At 45.9% G+C, this 13,931-nt stretch overlaps 1 long non-coding RNA gene across 1 annotated transcript in view; it reads left to right on the top strand.

Moving 5' to 3' along the window:
* Nucleotides 1-13,931, top strand: part of LOC115084130 — a 34,875-nt gene that overhangs the window by 7,681 nt on the left and 13,263 nt on the right. Inside the window, exon 2 of the long non-coding RNA XR_003854473.1 lies at nt 9,316-9,385. This is a non-coding gene — a long non-coding RNA (uncharacterized LOC115084130). The remainder of the gene's footprint in view (nt 1-9,315; nt 9,386-13,931) is intronic.

Raw genomic sequence — 13,931 nt, 5'->3', positions numbered from 1 at the left:
GTAGTGTATAAAGTTTTGGCGAAGCTGGCTGCCACTCAACTCAGTGTCCTCCGCTTGTACGGGGACACATGGGGGATCCTGGAGAAGATCAGGAACTATATCCATTTGTAGTCCATGGAACAGAGCAATATTCAAGGCCGGCGGAAGCACTAGGCGAACTAGGCCTGGGCCTAGGGCACCGATCATTAGAGGGTGCGAGTCATGTGGGGCCATGGAGATTCGGCAGGCCACAAGCAGCGCCCAACCTGCTCGCAGCCCAGAAAACTGAGAACAAGGTAGGAGTCTGAGTTGGGGCCGAGACTGGGGTGCTGGTGGTGCGACCAGAGGGAGGAAGGGAGCGGGCACAAGGCAGAAGGTGCCTAGAGCGTCTAATTCCCTTACACCGCCCCTGGCGATATTATGGAAGACATAGCAGAGCCGTACAATTTCTCCAACTTTGGGTGGGGCATATATTAAAGCTCCACCCATCTTGTCCAAACAACGAAAGTGACTTTTGAAACTCTGAAGGTGCGTTGGATGACACAGCGGGTAGCACATAAGGCCTCACTGTACCTTGTCTCTGTCGGTGTGTTGGGAATGGTAACAGAGTTCAGAAACCAGGACTTGCAACTGTATCCAGAATCTCCTGCAGCAAATACAGATTTCAGCCATCATTCATAGCATTGTCATATGCAGATCTGGCTTGCAAACCACAGCATCCTATAAGTCCGTATAAGTTTGCCTGTACCTTTCCCTGAGCCTTGAAGGCTGATTTGCCTAGCCTAAGTGCATGTCACATTGTTCTGGGCCAGTATATGTGCAGGATAGTAGTAGCCAAAAGAAGCTCTGTTCTTCCAGACAACTAAATCGCATCTGGGTATTCCAACAATTGCATGCCAGGCCCTTGCTAAGGCTACTGGTGTGTAGCAGGCTTCCAACCTTTAAGCAATAATTACGAGCTGCCACACCTGTGTTAGCTGAAAAAAGTTACGTCATTATGTGTTTGCACATGTCCCTGCAGGCTCTGCAGTATGTCCTCCATATAAGAACATAAGAACATGCTATACTGGGTCAGACCAAGGGTCCATCAAGCCCAGCATCCTGTTTCCAACAGTGGACAATCCAGGCTATAAGTACCTGGCAAGTACCCAAAAACTAAGTCATCCCATGCTACTGATGCTAGTAATAGCAGTGGCTATTTTCTAAATCAACTTGATTAATAGCAGGTAATAGACTTCTCCACCAAGAACTTAACCAAACCTTTTTTAAACCCAGCTACACTAACTGCACTAACCACATCACCTGGCAACAAATTCCAGAGTTTAATAGTGCGTTGAGTGAAAAAGAACTTTCTCTGATTAGTTTTAAATGTGCTACATGCTAACTTCATAGAGTGCCTCCTAGTCCTTTTATTATCCAAAAGAGTAAATATCCGATTCACATTTACCCGTTCTAGACCTCTCATGATTTTAAACACCTCTATCATATCCCCCCTCAACCGTCTCTTCTCCTAGCTGAACAGTCCTAACCTCTTTAGTCTTTCCTCTTAGGGGAACTGTTCCATTCCCTTTATCATTTTGGTCACCCTTCTCTGTATCTTCTCCATCGCGACTATATCTTTTTTGAGGTGCGGCGACCAGAATTGTACACAGTATTCAAGGTGCGGTCTTCACCATGGAGCGATACCAAGGCATTATGACATTTTCCATTTTATTCACCATTCCCTTCCTAATAATTCTTAACATTCTGTTGCTTTTTTAACTACTGCAGCACACTAAGCCGACGATTTCGATGTATTATCCACCTTGATGCCTAGATCTCTTTCCTGGGTGGTAGCTCCTAATATGAACCTAACATTGTGTAACTATAGCATGGGTTATTTTTCCCTATATGCATCACCTTGCACTTATCAACATTAAATTTCATCTACCATTTGGATGCCCAATTTTCCAGTCTCACAAGGTCCTCCTGCTTGTGATTTAATTATTCTGAATAATTTTGTATTATCTGCAAATTTGATTACCTCACTCGTCGTATTCCTTTCCAGAATTTATAAATATATTGAAAAGCGTCGGTCCCAGTACAGATCCCTGAGGCACTCCATTGCCCACCCCCCCTCCACTGAGAAAATTGTCCATTTAATCCTACTCTGTTTCCTCTCTTTTAACCAGTTTGTAATCCACGAAAGGACATCACCACCTATCCCATAACTTTTTACTTTTCCTAGAAGCCTCTCATGAGGAACTTTGTCAAATGCCTTCTGAAAATCCAAATACACTACATCTACCGGTTCACCTTTATTAACCCCTTCAAAAAAGTGGAGCAGATTTGTGAGGCAAGACTTGCTTGGGTAAAGCCATGCTGATTTTGTTTCATTAAACCATGCCTTTCTATATGTTCTGTGATTTTGATCTTTAGAATACTTTCCACTATTATTCCTGGCACTGAAGTCAGGCTCACTGGTCTGTAGTTTCCCGGATTGCCCTGGAGCTCTTTCTAAATATTGGGGTTACATTAATCACCCTCCAGTCTTCAGGTACAATGGATGATTTTAATGATAGGTTACCAGTTTGTAAGGCCCGACACAGGGAATATGCCAGGCCACTGACATGCACAGGACACTGCTTCTGGTAGAGCTGTGTGAGGCTGTCCGACAATGTAGGTGACATTTCACTAACCAGACACATGTGATCATGCAGTACCAGCACTGTGCACACTTCAAGCCTGTCATTAATCAATGAGATTTAAATAGCTCCCAATGGGACGATAGGAACAGAGCAGGGCCATTTTGAAATTTAACACATAGAAAGTGTATAGTGCCTGCTCACACACCAAGCTTTTGGGCTGGTACATTGTTTGCCATCACCAGATTAGCAGGCCTCTGCAGCAAGGGGAGAAAAAGCCAGGACCTGGGGCAATGGGCTGCTGACGTAACTTTACAAGCCACTTGTCATGGCAGCTATGCTTTTCCTCCCTACCAGCCACCCCTCATGTCCATGCCGTTTGCCCCAAACACATAGCCAGAGATGGAATATAGAAAGAAGAGTCTCTCTTACCTATAAGCCAACCATCACCATACAGGCCATACTCAAAATTTTCACACAGTCTTAACTGGCTAAGTATAAAGGAATCATGTGAGGCTCCTGGGTACCTGGCCACCACGTGAAGGATGCACATTCGAGCGTCACAGACCACTTGCACCTTGATGGAGTGGAAGAGCTTTCTGTTGCGGTACATCTCCTCCCTGTCACAGGGTGGAATGATGGCCATCTGAGTGCAGTTGATAGCTCCCAGAACACTGGGAACATTTGTGAAGCCATAAAAGCCTCTCATCAAGTCCTGCCAGTCCCAAAGAAAGGCTATGTAGCAATTTCCTAGCGTGTAGACAGATGGACTCAGGATCATGGAGTTATGCTTTCCTGCCAGCAGATGGAGACGGAGCAAGCTGATGTCACAGTATATATACTCCTTCAGTGACCCCAGCCTGCTAGTATTCTCCATCTCCAGCAGATGGTGGATTTGCATCTCCCTATGGGGATTGCTTCGTGTTTTTTCAAAGGAGAAATTTGAAATTCTGATTTAAGGAAAAGAAAGCCCCATTCTCCTGAGGTGATGCCAAAAGGTCCCTCTCCCAGTTGAGAATTCCTGAGATGATTTCCGTGGTCCCTCAGAGGTGTGCCTTGATCCAGCAGCCGGGTTTCCCGGCATGGACTTAGCTGCTCATTCAACTGAAAGGCAGCAGGTGCAGGAGGCCGAGCGTGGCGGTGACGGCAGATGCCCTCTCCCCCCCCCATAGCTGGAGACTGGCTCTGTACTCAACCGGTAAGCACTGAGCTCAGGTAAGTTTTAAAAAAAAAGTTTTACCTTCTAAGCAGAGACAGTTAAAAGGGTTTTAGGACTTTCTCCAGACTCTGTGCTTGGCGCACCGTACCGCCTTTGTTCCCGCTCCCATTGGGGTTGGGGAACTGGGCAGCCTGGCAGGTTGAGCGGCCCCTGTAGGCTAGGCATCGCAGTTAGACTTTTTCTTTGCAACCTACGTGCTAGGCTGTGGTGGTTTTTTTGCATGCTCTGCTACCCTCTACAGGCCATCAGTGCGTGCGGTGTGTCAGTTCTGTGCGCTCATTTTTGGGTGTACCTTTTACGTGTACAACCTTTGGACTTTCACTGTTAGGGACTTGGCACATAAGTTGTGTGTGCACGTTGTCACGCATGCTTCTGCAGCGCTTCAGTTTTGTGAGCATAAATTTTTGAGCGCGAGCCATTCAGATGCACATTTACTGCCGTGATAGCGCTGTTAACAAGAAGCCTAAGCATCTTCCTATTTGTGTTGCCTGTCATATTAGGGTTTCTCAGCCTGACCTGGCTTCTAACCTGTGTCAGCGCTGCTCTCACACTCAGGGAGAGTTGTCATCCTTGGATTTTGCTAAGCCTGGCTCCACCCGTTCTGATGATGGGTTGGTTATGGCTTTGACTGGAGGGACACCAGACCTTGGTTCTCCCTTGACTGGCTCCTCCGCAGGCAAGGGCAATTCTGTGGGATCAGCTCCAGTTCCTTCTGGGCCTGGTTTGGATCCAACTGCCTTTTCTTGGGTGGAATTATTTCAAGGCTTACAAGCTTTTCTTCAGGTGCAGTCCTCTGTTTCACCCAATCTTGTCAAGTCGAACCCTCAGCTGGTGGCTCCTCTGTCTTCCAGTCCTAGGCTTCAGCGCTGGAGTTCGCCTCAGCTCCCTGCGCGTGTTCTCGACAGGGATCTGGATGACACTGATGAAGAGGTAGATCCTGATTCCCGCAGACTGGATGGGCCATTTGGTCTTCTTCTGCCGTCATTTCTATGTTTCTATAATTCCTCCAGGACTGGAACTGTTTTGAACCATGTGGAGGTTCTTTCATAGAGATGAACTGCCGGCACTGATTTCCCAAACTTTGAAACAAACAGCTGGGTGTTCCTGGTTTGGATGCCATGTCGGAGCCAAAGAATTCCATTTTGGTTTCTTTGTGTAAAGCCTCTTGTTTTTTCCCTGTGATGGATGACATTCAGGAATTGATTGATCTTGAATGGGATGCTCCAGGGGTACATTTTAAAGGAGATCGGGCATTGGAAGGCCTGTACTCCCTGGATTCAGCTTTGAGAGAGCATTTGCGTTTTCCCAAAGTAGAAGCCCTGGTCTGGGCCGTCTCTAAGCGGATGACTATCCCCATGGAGGGAGAAGCAGCCTTGAAGGATGTGAAAGATAGGAGGATTGAGACTATCCTTAAGCAAGCCTTTGAGGCAATGGTGATGACTTTACAGATCGCTTCCTGTTGTGCCTGAGTGGCACGATCTTGTCTGCTTCTCTCTCAGGAGTTGATGACTCTGGAGGGAATTCCAGAGTGGTTATGGAACCCACTGCCACCTTTTTAAAAGATGCAGGCTGTAATTTGGTCCATACCTTGCCCAGAGTAGTGGCTTCGTAGATAACAGCCAGGCATCAACTCTGGTCAGCTGACGCAGCCTCCAAAGCTAATCTTTCAAAGATGCCCTTTAAAGGTTCGCTTTTGTTTGGGAGCAAGTGGAGAAAATGGCCAGTAAGTGGGGCGAATCTCCAGTTCCTCAGTTGCCAGAGAATAAGAATCAATTGCAGCGCCCCTTTGGCATGAGGGGTCATCTCCAGGGTTCCAAGCACTACAGGGGGTTGACCTTTCAGAGGATTCAGCCTTTCGGTAGGTCTCAGTCCTTTCATCTCAGACAGCTCAAGAGTGGAGCGGGCTTGGGTGGCAGATCTTCCCGAGTTTCCTAGTGAAGGTTTGCCGACCCACCTTCGGGAACAAGAGATAGGGGGACATCTCTCTCTCTCTCCTTTATCAGAGGTGGGTCGACATCACATCTACCAGTAGGTCCTGGAGGTGATACAAGTAGGATATGAATTGGAATTTCACAGTGTTCCTCGGGATGTGTTCATGGTGTCTCCTTGCCACTCCCCACAGAAGAAGCAGGCAGTGGAGCCTACGCTTCAAAGGCTTTTCAGGTTCAGGGCTGTGGTTCCAGTGCCCACGTCTCAAGAAAATATGGGATGATATTCCATTTATTTTGTTGTGCCCAAGAAGGAGGGTTCCTTTTGTCCCATCCTGGATCTCAAAAGGGTCAACCATCATTTGAAGGTGACTCATTTTCACATGGAGACCTTGCGCTCTGTGATAATGGTGGTGCAGATGGGGAGGAGAGGAGCAGTGACAGTCTCCTCCAGCCCATGCACACTTAGCCCTCCCCTCCCCTCTCTTCATGACTGTTCCCTACCCCAATGTAACCCTCTGTCCTCTCAGCTGCTACCCTCCTCTGCCTATCTACCCCCTCGCACCCCCTTTCTCACCTGTCTCCATCACCCCGCTCCCTGTTTTATTGTAACTTTTATTTCCTCCTTTCTCAAGTTTTACTGTAAACCGGCGTGATGTGCCCTACGAACACCGGTATATTAAAAGCTGTTAAATAAAATAAATAAATAAATAAATGGTGATCTGCAAGCAGCAGCACCCTTAGTAATAAAAGTCAATATACGGCCTGTAAGTTAGTGGTAGCTCACAGGCCCTGCAGCAACCCAAATCCCACCTCACACAAGGCTTTCTGTTACTACAGAAACTCATGCAAGGGCAATGCCTGTGAGCACATGCTGACTCAAAAGCCCCATGCTAACTTCCACTACTAATGCTATTGCTGCTGCTGAAGATTTTGTGAGCCCAAAAGGAGTCACAAAACCTTAACTGTGTCCCAATTGAAGGTCTTGTGACCCCATTTGGGGTGCCAACCCTCAGTTTGGAAACCCTGTGTGGCAGGACCTCCCCAGTATGCCATTAAATGCCCTTAGTGTCCATTTGAGCTTTCTATCCCCCTCTCCCATCTAGGAGATCTGGGATTAGTTGTTCTTAGCCAGGGGCGGATTGCCCTATCGGGGAATCGGGCATCCCCCAGTGGGCCGGTCGCTCTAGTCACGTGGTCTGCCGAGCGCGGCTGTGACAGAGTCGCGCTCGGCAGACCACGTGATATCTCCTGGGCGGCAAATCCTCGGGCCAGTCTTCATTGGGAATCCGCCCCTGCTCTTAGCTTTATAACCAGCCATTTTGCAGTTTAAGGTGTGGCTAGAATCAGTTCAGGACAGACATAGAGCAGTAAAGATGTATGTTTTCCCCTCCCTGCCTCATCAGGTTTTTGCTTTTTGAGGGGAGACTCCTCTGTGCACACACTGCCAGAGGGTCTCTTGGAGTTTAGCTACAGTTAGGACATCTTTTTGATGGAACCCCTGCAGGACTCTCACTCCAGAACTGAAGACCAGTGAGCCCAGTCAAACCCTGAATGAGGCAAGCACCTGTGACAGGCTTGGCAGTGTGAGGCGATTGAAGGCTAGAAGAGTCCTATTTTTTAAGGGACTGTGTTTAACTTTGCTTCTCTGAAGAAAGTCATTCTTGCTGGCTGGACTCAGAGAGCAGAGGCTGTAGACCAGTGAGCCTATTCACCAAGCACCTGTGACAGCAGAACACCAGTCTGGGAAGATTTTTGATTAAGAAGGTATTTCCTCTTTTGTTGTGAGGTTTTTTGAGCCACCCTTCCTCATTGAGAGCCTGGCTGGATCAGCAGGTTCCTGAACCACTGACTTTTCCATTCAAGGAGTCACCCTTTCAAAACACCCAAAAGAATCAAGTAAGGACATGGAGACCCCATCTGCATCTCCACCGATATGGGACTAGGATCCCGGGCTGGGTGTTCAGATTTGAACTGGAGACTGAGGCATGACAGTTTTTTCTATGCTAGAAGGGGACCCCTGTCATAGGAATGCCGGATAAGCCACTAGGAGAGCTTTTGTGCACATTTACCATTACCATGGGAAGCTCTGCAGGCTGCTGAAGTAAAGGACACCTACCCAAGATGAGATACCTTATCTGTATTAAATTCAACTGTAACTGCACAATTATTTAAAGATGGATTTTAATTAGACTTTTATCAATCAATAAAATTATTATTTAACACCCGTGCCTGGTCCCTGCCTATTTTGTAGCAGCAACTCCCTCCTGGGGATGCCACAGCTATCAAAACATAAAGGGGTTTTCATCTCACTATCTGGGCCATAGATGAGAATCTCCCTTCATAAAAAGAATCCACCTCTGGGAGACAGAGTGAAAGCCAAGGGAGAAATGCTAGCCAGAGCAGCCCAAAAGAGTAATAAATTAGTTTCTGTTCCCTGGGACTTAAAACACATTAAGGGTTTCACCTTGGTTAGGCATTAGAGGTAAGAGTTTTTTTTGAAGAGGAGGCTTTGTATTATGATTAGCTGAGTGCTGTGTTTTGTCTTTTTCTGTGTTCCTGCTATTATTACCTTTTCCATATTCTGTAGTCTTTATGTGTAAGTGAAAGAAGACTGTGTATTTGTTCGGTTTGTCTTGTCTGTTTGGCTTTTGTGTTTAGAGTGTGAAAGAGCAGCTTGTGTGTGCTAGAGGCAAGGGTGGGGAGTGGCAGGGGAGTGAGTGGGGCAAGTGTGGACAGGGAGGATTAAAAGAGGAGGATGGGCTGGGAACAGGCTGGGGAGGAGGAGGAGGAGCACCGAAGTGGTGGGTCCCCATGTAGGAGGAGGTAGAAAGGATAAGATAAGAGTAAGGGAGAGTGGGAGTGTTAGAGGGAGAGAGAGAGGTGGTGAGGGGAAAGCAGGAGAGTCAGAAGGGTGGAGGAAAGCAGGTGAATGAAAGACAGTAGAGAGGGGAGAGGGAGACCACTCAGAGGGGGAGGTTAAAGATGGGCAGGGAGCTGGAAGTGGGTTGGAAAGACAGGGAGGGAGGCAGAGAGGAAACAGAGTCCCACCCCCGGAACATTCAAGCCAACCTGGTGACAGCAGCAGTGAGAGCAGGCAGTTGATTTGTGCCTGCAAGTTCTCCACAGAGGAGAATGACACGCTCATCCAAGGAGTCCTGGCAAATTATGGCCCACTCATCGGACGGCAGGCAGCAAAACCATCCAAGGCCACGAAGACCCTCATCTGCAGCAGGACTGCAACAGGATTGCCCGGAAGAATAGAAGATATACCAGTGACCAGGTTTCCCACCGCTTCTGAGTCCTCAAGGCCAGCCTGAAAGTGAAGGAGACCTAGATAGCCAGTTATCAGAGGAAGCATGGATCCAATGCATCTTGTTCCATAATCCTCACAGCAAATGAGTAGCAACTGAGAGACTGACTGGGGCCAGATTATTTATTTATTTAGAAAATGTTTTTATTCTGTCTATAGTGAAAATTTGTGCTAGCCAGATTACAGCATAAAATATATCATAAAATACAAACAAAATATAAATAACTAAAACATTTCCCTCTTTATTGGCAGAGCTGAGCTACACCCATCACTTTGAGGGAGTGGTGTGAGATCTGGACCCAAAGAAGTTGGTAAGCCTTAGGTGGGTATGAGGGTAGGGTACAGGAGGAGTGAGTGCAGGTAAAAAAAATGTTCACTTTTCTTTTTTTGAAATTTAAGTTTTATTAGAGAAATATAATGCAAAAAACGTACAAAATCAGCATCACTCAGCAAGAAAGGTACAATCAACTGTAAACTGTACAATAAACAGACTGATAAACAAACAGTCTCTTCGTTTCTCATTTAATCCCCCCCCCCCCCCCCAAGACCCCTGGGATCATGCCTAAGTCGATAAAAGAGAAAGAAAAAAAGGTTGTCAAAAAGTAGAATCTTTCCTGACGCTAGAGGGTAAGTTTGCGGGAATTCACCTATATTATAGTGTAAAAGGATGTCAAGCCAGCACCTGCTGCTGGTGCCAACTTAGGTATGGGTTCCAAGTACGATTGAAAACTCCAAGTTGTTTCCGTCTATGTGCTGTGATCTTACAAAGAGTAAAAAGTTTGGCCACCCTCGATTGCACCATAGCCAGTGTGGGTACCTCCTTAGCTTTCCAGTGGAGCGCAATCGCACATCTAGCAGAAGTGACCACCAATTTAATAAATCGTTGAGTTGATCTATCACCTTGGTCGTAACCCGAGTTCAATAAAGCTACAGCTGGTGTAAGTATGATAGACATATGTAGGATATCTGTAAGCCAACCCTCCAGGCTCTTCCACAGCTGGGAGACAGCAGCACACTCCCACCACAAATGGAAAAATGATCCCCTCTCCCCACAGCCTTTCCAGCACCTATCAGACACTGCGGGATATATTTTATGCAACTTGAAGGGGGTGTAGTGCCATCTATATAAAAGTTTAAAGCTATTTTCTAGTAGCATGGCCGAAATCAAGCCTTTACTGCCACTTATAAACAAGTCATCCCAAAAGTCCGTTCCCTGGGGCGCACCCAAATCCACCTCCCACGAGGTAATAAAGGTGGGTTGTACCCGAATGCCCTGAATTAGCAATTTATAAATTTTGGACATCAATCGTTGGACTTTGTCAGCAGACTTACAAAAATTCTCAAATAGAGAGACCGGTTTAACCAGATCCAAATGTATGCGAGAGGTACGTGTATAACTATTCAGTTGGAGATAATGATATAGTTCCCCTTGTGGTAAGTCAAATCTAGATTGCAGAGTCGGGAATCCCACCCAAGCTGAATTTTCCCACAGGTGGCTATAATTGTATATGCTGTTAGTCAGCCAACGGTGAAATATTGTGGCAGCTCTACCCTCTAGGAAATCCTGGGAATAGAAAGGGGAAAAAAGGGCGGACCCCGTTTTGTCACCCACTAACATGGATTTCCATTTTTGCCATAGTTGCAAAGTGCATTGAATAGGAGTGGACAGGCTATCCAATTTAGGCCAGGATCTACTAGACTGCCATACCAGATTAGTCAAGGGGAGCGATCCCAAAAATTCTTGTTCCATAAGAGCCCAAAGCTTGCGGTTAGATGTTCTGTGCCAGTCCACTACCGCCCGTAATTGAGCCGCAACATATCTTAAGAGGTTGGGTACTGCAAGACCGCCCTTGCTTTTAGGCTGGTATAAAACCTTTTGTGCTATCCGAGGCTGTTTGCCCTGCCATAAAAATTTCAGTATCCTGCGCTGCCATTTAAGCAAAATCGCCGGAGGAATCGTGCACGGAATGGTTTGAAACAGGTAGCTAATCCTGGGTAAAATATTCGTTTTAAAGGTGGCTATTCGGCCCAGCCAGGAGATGTGGTAGCGGTTCCACTCTTCCATCTCCCTGTATAGTTTTTCAAGGAGTGGCGGATAGTTCAAGCTATAAACATTCTGATGAGCCCCAATATATATGCCCAGATATTTAATCTTTTCTTTCGCCCATCTAAAAGCAAAACTAGCTTTAAGGTCCCGAACTTGTTCGTCTCCTTAGGTGACATTCAGAATTTCAGTTTTGTCCCAGTTAATCGAGTAGCCAGAAACCAGGCTGTAAGTTTTGATGATATCAACGACTGCTGGTAGAGATCGCATGGGATCTGTCAAAGTCAAAATAACATCGTCAGCGAACATAGCTAGCTTAGAGGAATATGTCCCCACGCTGATACCCATCACTGCAGGGGAGTCCCGTATTTTCTGTGCTAAAGGTTCAATGAACAAGGCAAATAGCAAGGGGGATAGCGGGCATCCCTGTCGAGTACCACGTTCTACTAAGAAGAACGTAGAGTAACCTCCATTCACCTTAATGCTAGCACGTGGTTTGTCATATAATTTTTGAATCCAATTAATAAAAAAATTCCCAAATCCCATTTTTTGTAAAACCTGAAATAAAAAGGGCCAATGTACCAAATCAAACGCTTTTTCAGCGTCCATGGCCATAAAGAGACATGGGATATTTTTCCATCTGACCCACTATAAAGAATTTAATAATTTTCGAACATTGTCAGATGCCATACGGCCCGGTATGAATCCAGCCTGATCCGGGTGAATAATCTGTGCAATATAGCCATTAAGCCGGTTAGCCAATATTTTGGCCAGGAGTTTGAGGTCAATATTTAACAAAGAGATAGGCCTATAGGAACCACACTGAGTCGCATCCCTACCAGGCTTCGCAAGGACAGTTATACCCGCCACATTAGAGTTAGTGCCTAAAGAGCCTGTGGTTCGCAGTGCGTTGAACATCGCAATCAGCGGTGAGGCTACCTCGCCGACAAAGCACTGATAAAATCTAGCAGTGAAACCATCCAATCCCGGTGATTTATTTGTTTTAAGTTGCTTAATGGCATATATCACTTCAGATTCAGAGATTTCCTTATCTAACACTTCACAGGCTGCATCTGATAATTTAGGTGAGGGAGTCTCCTGTAAGAAGGCGGAGATACTCCTCGAGTCTATATTCGTATTATGTGAATATAACTTGGAATAAAATTGAAGGAAGCGGTCACGAATGGCATCATTAGAGGTAAGCAAATGACCTTGTTCATCTTTAATTTTAGGGATAATATTTTGCAGGCGTTGGGCCCTTAACTTATTTGCGAGTATCTTCTCCGCTTTATTGCCACCCTCAAAGTATATTTGCTCTACTCGCTCTAAGTCATAAGCTATTTTGGCCGCATCCAAGGCCCCAATCTGTGATCTGCAATCATCTAACGCAATGCGTAAGGCTGCAGTAGGTGTTCGTTTGTGTTGTTGCTCCAGCTCCAATAACTTGTCCAATAAAAGTTTGTGCTCCTGTAAGGCTAGTTTTTTAACAAAAGTGGCTCGGGCAATAAACGTCCCTCTAATCACAGCCTTCATACAATCCCAGAAAACTATAGGAGATAAATCAGGCTTCTTATTTAGCATTGTGTAATCTCCGAGTACTTGCCTGCACTGAGCCACAAAGGCTTCACAATCTAGGAGGCTATCGTTTAGCTTCCAAAAACGCTGTCCCCTATCATATTTGGGAAAAGATAGCTCCGCCCAAACAGGAGCATGGTCGGACCACGTGATGGTTTCTATGGCGGTCTGAAGCACTTTGTGTACCACCCCCTTATCCGCAAAAATGTAGTCTAGCCTTGAATATGTATTGTGGGGATTCGAAAAGAAGGTATAATCTTTGTGAGTAGGGTGGAGAAATCGCCACACATCCACCAGCTGATGGAGCCTTAGAAAGTTAAGCAAACTTTTACGATCTTTTTTGGAAGTAGAGCACCTGCCCCCAGACGTATCATTGGTAGGGGAAAGAGGGATGTTACAATCCCCCACCATAATTAACTGGCCTTCTTTTTTCATTTGTACCAGTTGTGTTAAGGAGTCAAAGAACTCAGATTGATGGACATTGGGAGCATAAATATTAAGTAACATATACTTTTCCCCTGCAATGTTAAGTAAAAGCATAAGGTATCTGCCCAAGGGGTCCGCAATACAGTCCAATAACTCAAAAGCAAAATCCTTTTGGAACAGTATCCCCACTCCCGTGTATTTGGCAGATTTGGAGCTCGCAGCCCAGTATTGATTAGGATAAGAAGATGAGCGCATTAAATGTTCATAGCGCCTCCTCAGGTGAGTCTCTTGCACAAAAGCAATGGCTACATTCGCCCTCTGTAATTCCTTGTAAAGTAATTTACGCTTACGGGGCGAATTCAGGCCTTTAACATTGAATGACAGTACCTTGAAAGTCGCCATCTATGTAAACATTATCAAGAAGGCAAACAGCAAAAAAAAAAAACCAAAAAAAAAACCTCATCAGCGCAACAATGGCAGGGAGTCTCCATTTTGACCGCCCGTTAAAAAGGCCTAGCATCAGGACAAGAAAAAAACAAAGTAAACAACACTTAGGTAACAGATCCCCTATATAACCTTTCCCCCCCACCCCCCACCCTCGCTGGAACCACAATCAACTCTTGGGTTCCACCACCAAATATGGGTGAATGAAGACAGCTCACAGTCACTGTCCCACCAGTTAGCATCTCTATAGAACAAGAAAAAATACTGGTAATTGACCTAGCCATCCAGCTCTGCAGAGGAGAATATGAAGGATATTATTTATTTTTTATTTATTTAAGGTTTTTTATATACCAACATTCAAGACAGAAGTCCCATCATG

The sequence above is a fragment of the Rhinatrema bivittatum genome, chromosome 2 (genome assembly GCF_901001135.1).
Source record: "Rhinatrema bivittatum chromosome 2, aRhiBiv1.1, whole genome shotgun sequence".
Lineage (NCBI taxonomy): Eukaryota > Metazoa > Chordata > Amphibia > Gymnophiona > Rhinatrematidae > Rhinatrema > Rhinatrema bivittatum.
This window is presented reverse-complemented; position numbering and strand designations above follow the sequence as displayed.